Source organism: Macaca mulatta, chromosome 12 (assembly GCF_049350105.2).
Source record: "Macaca mulatta isolate MMU2019108-1 chromosome 12, T2T-MMU8v2.0, whole genome shotgun sequence".
Lineage (NCBI taxonomy): Eukaryota > Metazoa > Chordata > Mammalia > Primates > Cercopithecidae > Macaca > Macaca mulatta.
In genome coordinates, this window is record NC_133417.1 from 64893710 (window position 1) to 64909684 (window position 15975).

A 15975-nucleotide genomic window follows, 5' to 3' on the forward strand; every position below is an offset into this window, starting at 1 on the left:
TTAAATTTGCATATTAAAGGAAACAACTCAGGTGAAAACCAAATAGCAAAATGTATGTCATAAGGTACAGAGAGAAAATATCTGGTGGTCCTAGAGGGATATTAAAGATGGATGCCAAATCAGACAAAAAATTATAGAAATCTATCATAGGATTGTATAAGGAGACCAATTTTATCTACATAGGGACTACCTATCTTTTAACAGGATCTCCCACTGAATCCTGGGTCTCCAAAAAGGAAGAATTATTATGAGTTTAGACCTTGTGATGTTTTTGCAGTGTACTTAAAAAAATTTTTTTTAAATAAAGACATTTCCAAGTGTCTAAACCACACTCTTTCTTAAAAAAACAGGAGTACCTGCGTGGCAACAACTATTTTAGGCAGGAAAAAAAAAAAAAAAAAAAGAAAACACACACACACACACACACACACACACACACGATAAACAAAACAAAACAAAAAAACCCAAACAAACAAATAGGTAACACAATACAAAAGTAAGCAGTTTAAGAGCTGAGACAAACTTGTCTGTTTTCATTATTGTGGTTCCATAAGGTAAAACAGGCTTCTGCCCTAACGGGAGCCTGCTGCCTTCCCTATTTTCTTTATGGAGCCCCATATATGAGTGCATTTTAGGTCCACCATACAGCAGAGGGTGCAAGAGAAAGGAGAGACAACAGAAGTAAATGAAGAAAACAGAATTCAGGAAACTGAGAAGAAAAACCTTTTGCTCAAAAAAAGACAAAGTCCTAGGTGAAAAACAAAAAGAAAAACATGAAGGCATTTTAAATACAAACACATATGCACACATACACACACATACACACACACACACACACTTTGGATGTTAGCTTTCAATTAAGGTGACTTTTAACCATTGAACTTCTTTAAAAAAAATCTTTTTAAATCCCATTACCGTATTTCAGCTAGGACAAATTGCTGCGATTTCAGAAGTATAGCTATTGATGTTTCGGTTTTGCCTGGCTAGCAAAAAAGTGGTCTTGTTATGTAAGTAAAGTCACTTAGTAGTCAAAATCGAAAATCTTTCATCTTTTTTTTTCCTTTTGTTGATCATTTTTCTCCCCACTACCACACAACTTTTTTTTTTTTTTATATTTGTTGAAATTTAACCACTTCAGAAGCCTTGTTCCCCGTAATTTGGAACTTTCTTTGGATTTGATCAAGTCCGACAGAGTTGATCAAACCCAATGGGAAAAAGACCCAACAATGAAAACAGAACCAGACAACTCCCCCCAAAAAAAACACAGTTAAGCAAAACAAACAATTGTACAACTTATGTGATTACTGAGTGCTCTAATGGTAAAGAGAAATTAAGACCAGTTGGTTGTTAACTTTCTCCAAGACAAAAATCCCTGCTCAGCTACTTACTTAGGGGTGGGTCTCATGCTGAAAATGTATCTCCACCATCCTAGAAGCAGAAAAAAAAATAATAACTTATATTCCCTGTTGGAAATGAGCTCAAACTCCATGAAGGAGTTACCTGCCTTCCGTTGTCATGGAAGCAGAAAAACTTGCCTTCCTTGTTGTAAGCAAGTAAAACTCCAAAAAAAAAAAAAAAAAAAAAAAAAAAAAAAAGGCGGGGTTGGGGGAGTTGCAGCAAAATAAACTTTAGATCTTGACCAAATTTTGGGAGATCAGGGATTCTCTGGAGGGGGTGCTCCCAGACTTCCACAAATTGTCCTATTGGTTTGAGCCATAAAGTTAGCTCATGCTGGTACCAAGCACAGAAAGGAGATTTGTTAAAGGTTAGGGACACCTCCACTCAGAATCCCTTCATGGTTACCAAAATGTGAACCCTGAAAATTTATGACAGGTCTCAGTTGATTTAGAAAGTTTATTTTGCCAAGATTGAGGATACATGCCCATAACGCAGACTCAGGAGGTCCTGGTGACATGTGCCCAAAGTGCTCAGAGCACAGTTTGGTTTTATACATTTTAGGGAGACATGAGGCATCAATCAACGTATGTATGATGAACATTTGTTTGATCTGTAAAGGAAGGACAACTCGAAGTGGAGGAGGGGGCTTCCAGGTCATAGGTAGATAAGAGACAAATGAGTGCATTCTTTTGAGTTTCTGATTAGCCTCTCCACAGGAGGCAATTAGATATACATTTATCTCAGTGAACAGAAGGGTGACTTTGAATAGAATGGGAGGCAGGTTTACTCTAAGCAGTTCCCAGTGTGACTTTTCCCTTTAGCTTACTGATTTTGGGGGCCCAAGATATTTCCCTTTTACAGGACTATTTACAAAGGTGTGGGCAGAGTGAAGGGAACCAAAACAGGGTGGTGAAGCACCCAGCTTCTGGCAAGAATGAACGTGACTGTGTCTCCAAATAATTCTGCTGACTGTAAAAGGCTAAACAAATAGAGTATATACTTTATAACTGCATTTATAGAAAATTCTGGAAAATGTAAACTGATATGTAGTGACAGAAAAGCAAATCAGTGGTTGCCTGGGAATGGGAATGAAGGGCTAGCATGGACAGAGACTTAGCTGAACCAAGAAGGAACAAACAAATACTCCAGACAGACTGAAGAGAGGTGAGAGTGCACATAAAAGGTGCTTGAGAGACTCTTGTAGCAGACAGATTGGATTGCATTGGGATGTTCTAGGAGCATTGAGACTAAAGAGAAAAGCTGGTGCTAGATCCAAGATCATGTTAAGAATTTATGCTAAAGCCAGGAAGAAGTCATTAAGTGGTTTCATTGCGACCAGATTTATGTTTTACATTTTAGAAAGAATGTTTCTGCTGTAGCATAGAGAATGGATGGGATTGAGCAATTCATAAGGCTTAGGAGGCCGCTGCAGGAGCCTAGATAGAGAGAGGGCAGTTGTCTCGACTAGGAAGGAGGCAGTGGAAGGTAAAGAAATCCGAACACACATTTTGAGATATTGAAGAGGAAGGATCATCAAGATGAAGTTTTGACTGAGTGTGTTGGGGAGTAAGAGGGGAAGTTGTCAAGAATGATTTCCCATTTTATGGCCAACCTAATTGCTTCATACACTGAGAAACAGTTTGGGGAAGGTGGAGGATTTCACTTTGGGATATGCTGAAAGACTGATGGGACATCCAGGTGGAGATATCCAGAGGGCAGTTGCATATTATGGATATCAAAGTCAGAAACAGTCTGGGAGCATAGATTTGGGGGTTATCTGTGGTTAACAATTAAAGCCCTGGGAGCATGTGCAATTTCCTAGGGAGTTTAAGTTGAGAAGAAAGGGGAGAGGCCTGAAAGAATCATAGAAATAACAAAATGTAAGGACAGCTAGGGAAGCACACTGAGATGGAGTTAGAGAGGCAGGAGAGGGTAGGTAGAAAGTGTGGTGCTCTGGAAGTTGGGGAGAGCGTTTCAAGGAGATAACAAAAACAGCTTCATATGCTCTGGCGAGGTCAAAGGATTAAGGATAGACACATGTGCTGAATTTTGGGACAGAGAGGTAAACTATGAACTTGGGAAGAATGCTCTTAAGGGTTGGAGGCAGGAGGCACATTGGTGGTTTGAGAATGACTAGGAGCAGAGACAAGGATAGACAACTCTTTCAAGCAGTTTGTAGTTGCAAGGAGAAGGAGAAATGGCTGTATAGTCTGTGGGTATATGATCGGGGAAGAAGGACAATGTCCGGAGGCAGTTGCATATATGGGTACCAAAGTCAGAAACAGGCTGGGAACATAGAATGTTGTTGTTATTGTTGTCATTATTACATTGTTAGATGAGAGATTTAACATGTCTGAACCCTGATGGAAAGACTGTACTAGGGAGGGAGAAGTCAAAAATGCTTACTCTGAGGGAATTTATAGAGTAAGTTCCTTGAGAAGACCGAAGTTTCCAGATCTAAAACTAAGAGGACTCACTTTAGAAAGGAAGGTGGAACCTCTCATATAGTTGAAATGCAGGAAATAATAGTGTAGACCAAGGTAAGCCTGTAAGCTGTGGGTAGAGTTGAGAGTTCTCTCATCTGCTAGCTTCTAGTTTCCCTGAGAAGTGACAGAGGAGTTCATCAGCTGAGAATGAAGGGAGAGCTGGAGTTGGAGAGAGCGGGTGAGGCTGGCTTCAATATAAAACAGCAGAGAGAGCTGCTGGGGAGACTGGAAATCTGAAAATCACCAGGGGCCCAAAAGCAGTCCAGGACCAACGAATTTACGATGACTCACGTGTTTTCTTTTCTTTCTTTTTTTTTTTTTTTTTGTTACTTAGTTTTTATTTCATAATCATAAACTTAACTCTGCAATCCAGCTAGGCATGGGAGAGAACAAGGAAAACATGGAACCCAAAGGGAACTGCAGCGAGAGCAAAGATTCTAGGATACTGTGAGCAAATGGGGCGGAGGGGTGCTCTCCTGAGCTACAGAAGGAATGGTCTGGTGGTTAAGATAAAACACAAGTCAAACTTATTCGAGTTGTCCACAGTCAGCAATGGTGATCTTCTTGCTGGTTTTGCCATTCCTGGACCCAAAGCGCTCCATGGCCTCCACAATATTCATGCCTTCTTTCACTTTGCCAAAGACCACATGCTTGCCATCCAACCACTCAGTCTTGGCAGTGCAGATGAAAAACTGGGAACCATTTGTGTTGGGTCCAGCATTTGCCATGGACAAGATGCCAGGACCTGTATGCTCTAGGATGAAGTTCTCATCTTCAAATTTCTCCCCATAGATGGACTTGCCACCAGTGCCATTATGGTGTGTGAAGTCACCACCCTGACACATAAACCCTGGAATAATTCTGTGAAAGCAGGAACCCTTATAACCAAATCCTTTCTCTCCAGTGCTCAGAGCACGAAAATTTTCTGCTGTCTTTGGAACCTTGTCTGCAAACAGCTCGAAGGAGACGCGGCCTAAGGGCTCGCTGTCGACGGCAATGTCGAAGAACACGGTAGGGTTGACCATGGCTAGTAGTACATGACTTTCCTCGGCGGCAGCGTCTGCAAAGCACGTGTTTTCTTAATAATGTTCAGCAGTGCAGGTGTCGGCAGGAAGAAGGTGGGCACTGGGCTTCTTCCATGCTGATGTTACCTAATCAGGATGTTATATGCAAAAGAGTTGAGGATATTGGCGAGGGAAAGGTTGTAGTTCTTGGTGGGAATCTCACTGAACTCAGCTCCATGACCACAGATGGATAGGTGGTGGCAGGCAGAGAGGGCTCTGGGGCCAGATTGCCAGGTTCAGATCATGGTTTTGTCACTCATCAGTTGTGTGACTTGGGCAAGCTGCTTGACCTTCATGTACCATAGTTGCCTCATCTGCAAAATTGAATAATAATAATAGTGCCGGCTGGTCGTGATGGCTCACGCCTATAATCTCAGGACTTTGGGAGGCCGAGGAGGGTGGATCACCTGAGGTCAGGAGTTTGAGACCAACCTGGCCAACATGGTGAAATCCCGTCTCTACTAAAAATACCATAATTAGCTGGGCGTGGTGGTGGGCGCCTGTAATCCCAGCTACTTGGGAGGCTGAGGCAGGAGAATCACTTGAACCCGGGAGGCGGAGGTTGCAGTGAGCCGAGATTGCAACATTGCCCTCCAGCCTGGGCAACAAGAGTGAAACTCAGTCTCAAAATAACAACAACAACAACAACAACAATAGTGCCTATCTCATTAGCTTGTTTTGGAGAATAAATGAGTTATTACATGGGAAGTGCTTAGAACAGTGACACATAGTAAATACTCAGCAAAAGTAGCTTTTATTATTAATTGTTATTACTTAAAACAAATAAAAATATCCTGCAGGCAAATAAAGAGTGAGTATTGATTTGTCTTCTTGACAGGTGGAGAGAAAAGCCATATGACCTTGTCCTCGTTTCTTCCTAATAGCTGCCATTTATTGAGAGGTTGGTATGTGCCAGGCTTTATGCATCGTGCTCACAGTGCAGTGGTTAAAAGGTCATATTGCCTAGTTTGGAATCTTCTCTGGGACCGATGCTAAGTCACGGCACTTTGCTCAGCCTCAGTTTCTTTTGTGTAAATTAGGGTAGTATAATATCCACTCCATAACGTAATACATGGACAGCACTCATAACCTGGCAAATAATGAGTGCTCACAAAATGTAGCTAGGGTTGCTAGGTAATACTGATAACAGCAACAACATGAAGTTTGTATTTTTAGAATCACTAGATGCTGATAAGGACACTGCAAGAGGTTAAGTGACGCATTGTTAAATCTCTATCCTGAGCTATTCATTAACTACATGTAATAAGCTATTTCATTAAGAGGCAACTGTACTACAGATAAAAGAGAACATTGGTTTATATAAGACAGGAGTTTTCTAACCTATTTAATATGTATATTTAGCAGCTATCTCCCAGCTACTTATTAAACACTTCTGGATGTGTTCAAAATATTGTTTTATGTTGCGATTTTGCAGAACCATGATATTTTAACTAATAACATCCACAGCGGCTTGAGTACTGAGAAGTGAAAAGAAGTGAAAATTTACTGGGCTATGGGCCAATTTCAGTAGTGAATTAATGAACTAGCTGCTCACCTTAGTCTAAGCAGCAATTTATATCAATTTAATTCAATTAATGACTTTCCCCATGTGTGGTTCTTAGCCAGAAAGAAAGTTTCACTTACTCAGAAGTTCTATTTGAGCTTCTGTCTTGATTGGGCTTGCGCAGGGTCTCTTTCTTCCCCTGTCAGTGAGCTAAGCCTAAATTCTGCGTGCTCACGCCTTCACTTCTGCTTCCTGTATGTAACTTTATTGAGGTGATGCAGAGGAAGCAGGCAAAGGGGCACACATTGTTAAAAGAAAGAGGCAATCCCCCTGGAGAGAATGTGCACCTGCAGCATATGTTTCTGAAACCTACGAAGGCCCAGTAGTGCTCAGCCCTCACTGTGGCCAGAGTCACCTGGGAGCTTTAAAAATCAGCCATTATTCAGGCTCTCAGCCCCTCAGAGATTCTGATTCCGTTGGTTTTGGGTAGGACTAGGCAACAGTATTTTTTTGAAAAGCTCCCGAAGTGATGGATTCTAATATGCAGCTAGAGTGGAGAAGGGCTGGTCTGTGCAGAGAACCCATTCTGGGTTCTGAATAGAAAAGGGCAGGAGGTAATGATTGGGACATGGAAAGAAAGGGAAATCAACAATAAGTTGCTCAGTTGGGGGAGAGAAGGCTGGTTTTAGAATACAATTTCCAATCGGCTGTGTTGTAATTACAAAGAGAATGGGGAGCAAGGCACAGGAAGCCACAGCAGAGGTATGGCTGTCATGGAGTGTGTTGCTGCCTGAATCTAGGAACCCCAATTTGGGAATCAAAGCTACTGAAGCATCTTCCCAGGCATTGCATCTCTAGTTAACGTCCTTTGAGCTCTATAACCTTCCTAGAACTCAAGGGGAAAGGCTGGAGAGTTAAACTAATATTTACTTAACGTCTAGTAATCATTTTCTAGGGATTTAAATATTCTATGTCAGTTAAGATTCAGGAAAGTGTATAAAAGCTTTCATAATTACCAATGTTCCTTATAAATAAAAATAACAAAATTTAAGGTCTGTCATCTTTTGGTTTCATCCAAAGTATTCACCAATAAATGGAAGCAGAGTCTGTGAATGTATTCACATCTGGAAGGGAGAGGTGAGGGGAGAAAAAGGAGGCAGACAGAGAGCAGGTTGGACTAGGTGGATGAAAACACCTTCTTCCATGATTTCTTAGCTATGTTACCTGGGTCAAACTACATAATCTTGCTGTTTCTTCCTCTATATATGGGACAATAAAAACCTGTCTTGCAAGGTTATTGTAAGGTGAGAAATGAAGTGAGCCAAACACCTCGCACAAGTAGGTCCCCCAGAAGTACAGCCACAGTCACTCTGAGGGAAGGAGGCTGGTCCTAAAGGATCAGGGACAGCAAGCCTGCATGATCATACTTATCTTGCTTGCTTGGAGGGTTGGATACTTTGTCAAGCTTTATTTCTAGGCAATTCAAAATGCTAAAGCTCAGGGTAGTGGAGATAATGGGGATTTGGCATGAAGTGATCATGGGACTGTGAAAAGAAACTTGTGGACAAAGGTCTTCACCGAACTTTCCAAGTAAAACTGGTTAAATATTAAAGTTCACTGTGACTTTCTGAGAAGAAGATTTATAAAGCTAAGTGAATTGAGTACTAAGAAATTGGCAAGCCTGTTTTATATTGCTTAGCTCTCTTAAGAATCATTTGAGGCATGCTGTATGGTTTTTCCTTAGCTTAACATGTTTTCTGGGTTAAAACAGGAATTACAATGTTGCCATGTGCAAATTTTATAAAAGGTGAAGATGTGGATGGACAAGTGATCAGGAATCCATGACTATAACTTAATTTTTTTCGTGCGTTATGTTTATCAATTAATATATAGTTTTGTTCCTGCATAGTGGCTTCATTTACATTTGATGCTAGAAAAAAGCAAGTTATTAATATAGGGCCAGAAACCTCAGCTTTTGATACTAGAATTGATAGATTAAATAAAATTTTAATATTCCTAGTGAATCCAGTGAATTATAAAATTATATAAGCCCCTTGTTATAGCTTTAATGGGGCATAAATGACTTATAATGGACTGTACACATTTAAAGTATACAGTCTGAAAGTTTTTGACATACTTTTACACCCATGAAAGCATTACCATAATCGAGGTGGTGGCCATACCTACCATTCCTGCAAGCTTCTTGTGTTCTTTGGTAAGTCCTCTGTTGTACCCCTTCCCACCCCAGCTCCCAGTCAATTATTGAGCTGCTTTCTGTCACTATAGATTTGTTTGCAATTTCCAGAATTTTATGTAAGTGAAATCATACAATGCATACTCCTTTTTTTTTTTTTTTTGGTCTGACTTCTTTCACTCAGCATATTTTGAGATACACCCATGTTACACTCATCAATAGTTCAATCTTTTTTATTGCTGAGTTGTAGTTCATGGCATGAATGTACCACAATTTGTTTACCCATCATCTGTTGATGGATATTTGGGTTGTTTCCAATTTGGGCCTATTACACATACAGCCGATATGAACATTCATGTATAAATCCTTGTATGGACATGCCATTTTATTTTTCTTGTGTAAATACCTACGAGTGGAATGACTGGATCACATAGAGGTTATACTTTAACTTTTTACATTCTCACCGGTAGTGTGTGAGTTCTAGTTCCTCCACATCCTTGCTGCTCTGAGTTGAACTGTGTCCCCCGAAAAGATGCGGAAGTCCTAACCCCCAGTACCTGTAAATGTGACCTTCTTTAGGACTAGGGTCTTTGCAGATGATCAAGTTAAGGTGAAGTCATTAGGGTGAGCCATAATCTGATATGCCTGGTGTCCCTACAAAGAGGGGAAATTTGGACATAGGGACAGACATACATCTGAAGAGAACACCATATGAATATGAAGTCAGAGGTTGGGGTGATGCATCTACAAGCCTAGGAGAGCCAAAGACTGCCAGCAAACCACCAGAAGCTAGGAGAAAGGCATGGAAGAGATTCTCCCTCATGGCTGCCAGAAGGAACCCACCCTGTCAACGTCTTGATCTCGAATGTGTGGCCTCCAGTACTGTGAGACAATACATTTATACTGTTCAAGCCACCTAGTTTGTGGAAATTTGTTAGGGGAGTCCTAAGATATGAATATACTTAACAACATTTAGTATGGTTGATCTTTTAAATTTTAACCCTTCCAATAGGAAGACAGTGGATTTCACTGTGGTTTAAATTTCTGTTTATCTAATAATTAATGATTTTGAAAATCATTTCATGTACTTATTTGATATCTGCATGTTAAATAATGGTGGAATACATGTTCAAATTCTTTGTTTCTTTTTTCTTCTCCATTGGGTTGTTTTCTTCTTATTGAGTTTTGAGAAATTTTTATATATTCTAGATACAAGTTCCTTATCAGATATATAATGTATTAATATTTTCTCCCAGCCTGTGGCTTATATTTGTGTTGTCTTAATATTGTGGGTTTCTTTTTTTTTAGACAGAGTCTCACTTTTTCACTCAGGCTGGAGTACAGTGACACAATCTTGGCTTGCTGCAACCTCCACCTCCCAGGTTCAAGTGATTCTCCTGCCTCAGCCTCCTCAGTAGCTGGAACTTCAGGTGTACACCACCACACCTTGCTAGTTTTTGTATTTTTAGTAGAGACAGGATTTTTGTCATGTTGGTCAGTCTGGTCTCAAACTCCTGACCTAAGGTGATCTGCCCACTTTGGCACCAAAGTGCTGGAATTACAGGCGTGAGCCACTGTGACCATCAATACTGGTTTTTTGAAGAATGTAAGTTTTAGATTTTGGTGGTTCACCTTATCAATAAGTTCTTTTATGGATCCTTGAATCTAAGGAATCTTTGACTAACTCAAGGTCACAAATATATTCTGTTATCTTCTAAATGCCATTATGCTTTTAGATTTTACTTTTAGGTCTGTGGTTCATTTGGTGTTGATGTTTATGCATGCTGTGAAGTTTTTTTAAAAAATACAAATATTCAGTTGTTCCAACATATTTATTGGATAGACCATCCTTTCAAAGCAGCATCACTGTCTGGGGTAAATACCTAAGATTTGTTGTCTCATGGCCACAGAAAACTAGGACAGAGATACATAAAATGTGAAGTTCAGAGGAGAATTTTAATAGGTGAAAGAAAGAGAAGAGCTCTCTCCTGGAGAGGTGTCCCCAGTGGGTTTTCCGGTCCACAGCGAAATGGAAAGTGTTTTATAGATGAGCTCAAGGAGGTGGTGTCTGATTTACATAGGGCAAAAAATATTGGTTGGACCAGGTGTGCCATTTGCGTAAGGTGTGAAAATCTGGTTAGAGCTAGGTGTGCCATTTGCATTAAGTTCAAAAATCTGGCCACCCCCACCCTAATCTTTTATTATGCAGATGGATTCTCTGCCTGGCTGGCACCATGTTGCCTGCCTCTTTACTGTATACATGGTGACAAAGAAAAGGGAAGATGGAGCCTCCATGTTGAACATACTTGGCCCCCAGGTAGACCTTTTCTATTGGCACAGTTGCTGACATTCACCTGTGCAAGCTTCCAGCTTGATAATCTATGTCTTAGGTTATCAGCTTGCCTTAGATTATAAGCAGCTAGATTTCTATGTCTGCAGCTCGATTTTTCGGGCCGCTCTTTATTAGAAAAGGAACGGTTTTGAGGCTGCTTTTTCTGTTAAAAGGGAAATTCTGCTGAAGACTCTGTTGCCCTTACTATCTGCCTAAATAATTTCTTTCTAGATCCTGTATCATAATCCCCCCTCAGGAGTGGTAACTCTGACTGCTATTAGGGGATGTTGGACAATGACTCTTTCTGGCTACTTCCTGCTGAAAAGTGGCACCGTGTGGGGAACAACAGTTAAGGCTCCTCCTGGGGTCAATCTAAGGACCCTCAGAAGAATGGTGTGTCCATGCATGGTTTCATGATAGCACTGTTTGAAGTTTAATAGTTTCTAGGTGAGAAGAGATAAATTTTACAAGAAGGTTTGTTGTAAATATATGTTCAATATAGGGTTTGAATATGAGTATTAAGATTACTCATATATATATATATATATGTTCAATATAGGGTTTTAATATGAGTATTACGATTACCACTATTTGGCCAGTCTCAGTGGCTCACACCTGTAATCCCAGCACTTTTGGAGACCGATGTGGGCAGATCACCTGAGGTCAGGAATTCAAGATCAGCCTGCTAACATGGCGAAACCCTATCTCTACTAACAATACAAAAATTAGCCAGGCATGGTGGCAGGCGCCTGTAATCCCAGCTACTCAGGAGGCTGAGGCAGGAGAATCACTTGAACCCATGAAGTGGAGGTTGCAGTGAGTTGAGATCATGCCACTGCATGACAGAATGAGACTTTGTCTCAAAAAAAAAAAAAAGAAAATTACCACTATTAGTGTGGGTACTATAGGCCATAACCATGACAGCAGAGTTTGTTTGATACCTCTTAGTCATTTTGATGGGTTGTAATGCTGGTTTGACTCTACCAGATTTCACTGTACTTTACTAGAAGCATTAATATAGAAGCAACATTTTTCCTTTCAGGAAAAGTGACATTGGATTGGGTGACCAGAGTAATTTTAGTGTTAACTTTGGCTAAATCTTTCCTGTAATTATCAGTCCTGTTATAAAGATGATAACTAGGCAGAATATTACAGCAATTAGAATTTTCCATCCAGAATTCCACTTTGCAGGTTCCACAGTGTATATTCCTAATGCAAATAGTAGAGTGAGTATAGCAATCCTACAAGTGTGGTGAAATAAATAATTTCTATGTAAAATTTTACACACCAAGATATAGAATTTCCCTTTAAGGGTCAAAAAGGAATTCTAATATCTGATAACAAATCTTGAGAGGAACAGTAGAAATGACTAAAAATAGAGAAGGTAGGCGTGGGACTGAGTAGGTTGAGTAGCCCTCACTCATTTACTTATCTTTTATGATTTTCAGCTTAAGATCTCCTATTTCTTCACGTTGACATCCAGGACGTTCCTCTGGGCTGTCTGGGGCTTTCTAGCTGTCCAGCTTTCCAGGATTTGACTCAAGTGTAATTTATCCAAGAGTCCATACTGTAACTTTTACTGTCTCGACTTTTACTCTCGAGGGCGTTGAAAGAAGAGCAGTGTAGAGTCCTTCCCAGCTTGGGCTTAGAGAAGGAGAGCAAGAAGGGAGAGCTTTCGCCAATACCAAATCTCCTGGGTTCATTAAGGTGGTCCTATTTCTTGGGGTTGGGTTTCTGCTAGTTGTATTAATTCCTATTAGAAGTGAGCCAGAGAGGTTACATGCTTAACGATTTGAGAGGCTTCCTGGTCTAACAGACCAGGAAAAGCTGTCCGTACAGCATTTTGAAAGGGCTTAGATCTAACTTTAAAAGGGTATTTCTCACCCACAGTAAAGCCATGGGAAGAAGAGTGACCCTGACACAAGGAAGGTGAGTTTCTTGGGACAGTTTTCTGAGTTGTCTTTTGATGACATCATTTGTTTTCTCTACCTTTCCTGAGGACTGGGGTCTCCAAGCACAATGGAGATGATGTTGTATATCTAGTGCCTTTGAGACCCCCTGTGTGATGGCTGCCTTCAATGAGAGGTCTTTGTCACTTTTGAGGTATTTAGGTAGGCCAAAGTGGGGAGTGATCTCATTCACTAACACTTTTATTACCTCAGAGGTCTTTTCTGTACAGCATAGAAATGCCTCTACCCAGTTAGTGAAAGTATCTGCCCATACCTGGAGGTATTGGATGCCCTTCATCTTTGGCATATGGGTGAAGTCTATCTGCCAGTCCTCCCTGGGATAGCTTCTCATACTTTGGGTTTGAGGAGGAAGAAGCCAACTATTGAGGGGATTATTTTTAAGACAGACTTCACAAGCATTAACAACCTATTTGACTGTTTTTAATAAGTTCTCTCCTGAAAACAATCTCTGGGCACACTGATAAATTTTATCTTTTATCGAGTGAAAAGCTTGGTGAAGGATTTTAAGGACTTTTCACAGGCTGGATGGTGGCAAGTGGAGTTTATCCTCCTCTGACTGTGGCCATCCTAAGGGCTGTAAAGTGTACCCTCGAGAGATGGCCCATTCCATCTCTGCAGGGGAGTGCTGAAGCTTAATTTATCTTATGGAGCCTTCCCAGATTAGAGGGGCTTCGAGTGTGTGGATGCCCTGAGGCTTCATTGCCGCTGACTCGGCTGCCTGATCAGCTAGCTTGTTTCATTTGGCTATTACATCTATTCCCTTCTGATGTCCCTTACCATGCATCATTGCTGTCTCTCATGGAAGAAAAACTGAGGATAATAACCTGTTAATTTCCTGGTGGTATTGTGTAGGGGATCCATGAGCAGTAAGAAAGTGTCTTTCCTTCCAAATGGCAGCATGAGCATGGAGAACTAGGAAAGCATACTTGGAGTCAGCTAACTTTCCTTTGCTTAATTCAAGTGCCCTTGTAAGAACTATCAGTTGAGCTAGTTGAGCACTTGTGCCTAGAGAGAGAGGCACACTTTCAACACCATCATTCAGAGTGACTACTGCATATCCTGCCTTATGAACTCCTTGCTGTGCAAAGGAACTTTCATCCGTGAAGAGGGTCCAGTCTGGATTTTCTAGGGAGTTTCCCTGATATCCTCCCTGGCTTCATAGGTCTGTACCATAACTTGTTCACAGTTACGTTCAGTTTTCTCAGGGAGGAAAGTGGCCGGATTTAGGCAAGAACAAGTTTTCAATTGGATTGTAGATCCTTCTAACAGCAAATCCTGATATTTAAGGAGCTGGCTGGCTGTTAGCCAAAGGCTTCCCCTGGAAGACAGCCATCTTGCTACATTATGTGGGGCCATTTCCCAGGCCCCACATAACTTTAAGCCATTTCCCAGGGTTAATTTGGTGGCCTCTGGTACCCGTCAGGCCACCGTGGCAACTGCTCGGAGGTATGCTGGTCATCCTTTAGCCACCAAATTAAGTTCCTTACTCAGGTAGTTCAGTGGCTGTTGAGCTGGTCCTTGGGCCTGTGTTAAAACTCCCAAGGCCATTCCCTTCCTTTCTGATACATAAAGATTGAAGGCCCTCCCTGTGGGAAGGCTGAAGGCTGGTGCCTTAAGTAAGGCTTGTTTTTACTGGTTAAAGGCCTTTTGAGCTTCAGGTTCCTAGGTCAGGAAATAAGTTTCAGCTGCTTGAGTTTCTGTTATGCAGTGACATAAGGGAAGTGCTATCTCACCGTACCCAGGTATCCATAGTCTGCAAAATTCCATAATGTCCCCAAATCCTCTTAGTTGCTTGAGGGTTTTAGGGAGGGGAAAGGAGGAAATAATGCTTTCTTCCCCTAATTCTCTGGTCCCTTCAGTCAATACTAAACACAGATACTTCACTGAGGTTTGGCCAAACTGGACCTTAGATTTTGAAACCTTGCATTCTGTGTCTGCTAAGAAATTAAGAAGAGCTTCAGTGCCTTCTTGAGAAGCTTCCTCAACTGGGGCACAGACCAATATGTCATCTATATGTTGCAAGACCTGACCTGAGGTTGGGAAAACTTGGATAGGTCCTTTGACCCTGCCTGTCTTAATAAGTAACAACTGTCTCAAAATCCCCAAGGCAGCACCATCCATATTACCTGGGTGGTTTGGCTGGAGGGATCTTTGAAGGAAAACAAGTACTGGGAGTCGAGATGTAACAGTATACAGAAAAAGGCATCCTTTAGCTTTAGGACTGTGAATAATTTAGTTCCCTGAGGTATTTGAGTTAGGAAGCTATAGAGATTAGAGACCAGCAGATGAATTGAGACTATGGCCTCATTAATGAGGCAGAGGTCCTGAACTAGTCTTCATTCCCCATTGGGTTTCTACACTCCTAATATTGGGGTGTTGCAGAAGCTGTTACAGGGTTTGAGGAGGCCCTGCATCTTCAGGTTATTAATAATGGCTTCTAGCCCTTTCTTAGCCTCTGGCTTTGGGGGATATTGACTCTGGTTAGGAAAAGAAGTGGGATCCTTAAGATGGATATTGACTGGCCTAGTGGTTATAGCTCCACCTATTCTTCCTTGAGTTGCCCATACTTCTGGATTAATATTAGCTTCCACCAGGGGGAAACAAAGAGTGTCCTGGGGCTATTAGGATGCTGGCCCCCATGTGAGCTAAAATGTCTCTACCTAATAAAGGAGTGAGATTTTCTAGCATGATTAAGAAGGCACATGTAAATAATGGGTTCCCACCACTACAACTAAGGGGTTAAGAAAAATTTCAGGTTAGAACCTTTCCTGAGATGCCCATATGGTTGTGCTACAGGAAGAGGGGAGGTCTGGATCAGAGAGAAGAGAGAGACTGGCTCCAGTGTCCAGAAGGAAGTCTACCCTCCTTCCTTCAATTTCCAGAATTACCCAGGGCTCCTGTGCAGTGATGGCAGTTTTGAGTTGCTGGAGCTAAGAGTTTGAGCCCTGGGAGCATCAGTCCTGTTGGACCATCTGTGAGACTAGTTCTGAACCCAATGACCTTCATTTCTGGGGGCAGTCTGATCTC

The 15975-nt window shown here is 41.3% G+C and overlaps 1 pseudogene across 1 annotated transcript; it reads right to left on the reverse strand.

The window, feature by feature from the left end:
- Positions 1 to 3709: 3709 nt before the first annotated feature.
- LOC100424293 (peptidyl-prolyl cis-trans isomerase A pseudogene) lies at positions 3710 to 4953 on the reverse strand (annotated as a pseudogene). The gene has a single exon (XR_001438595.3). The product of XR_001438595.3 is annotated as a peptidyl-prolyl cis-trans isomerase A pseudogene (transcript).
- Positions 4954 to 15975: the final 11022 nt, after the last annotated feature.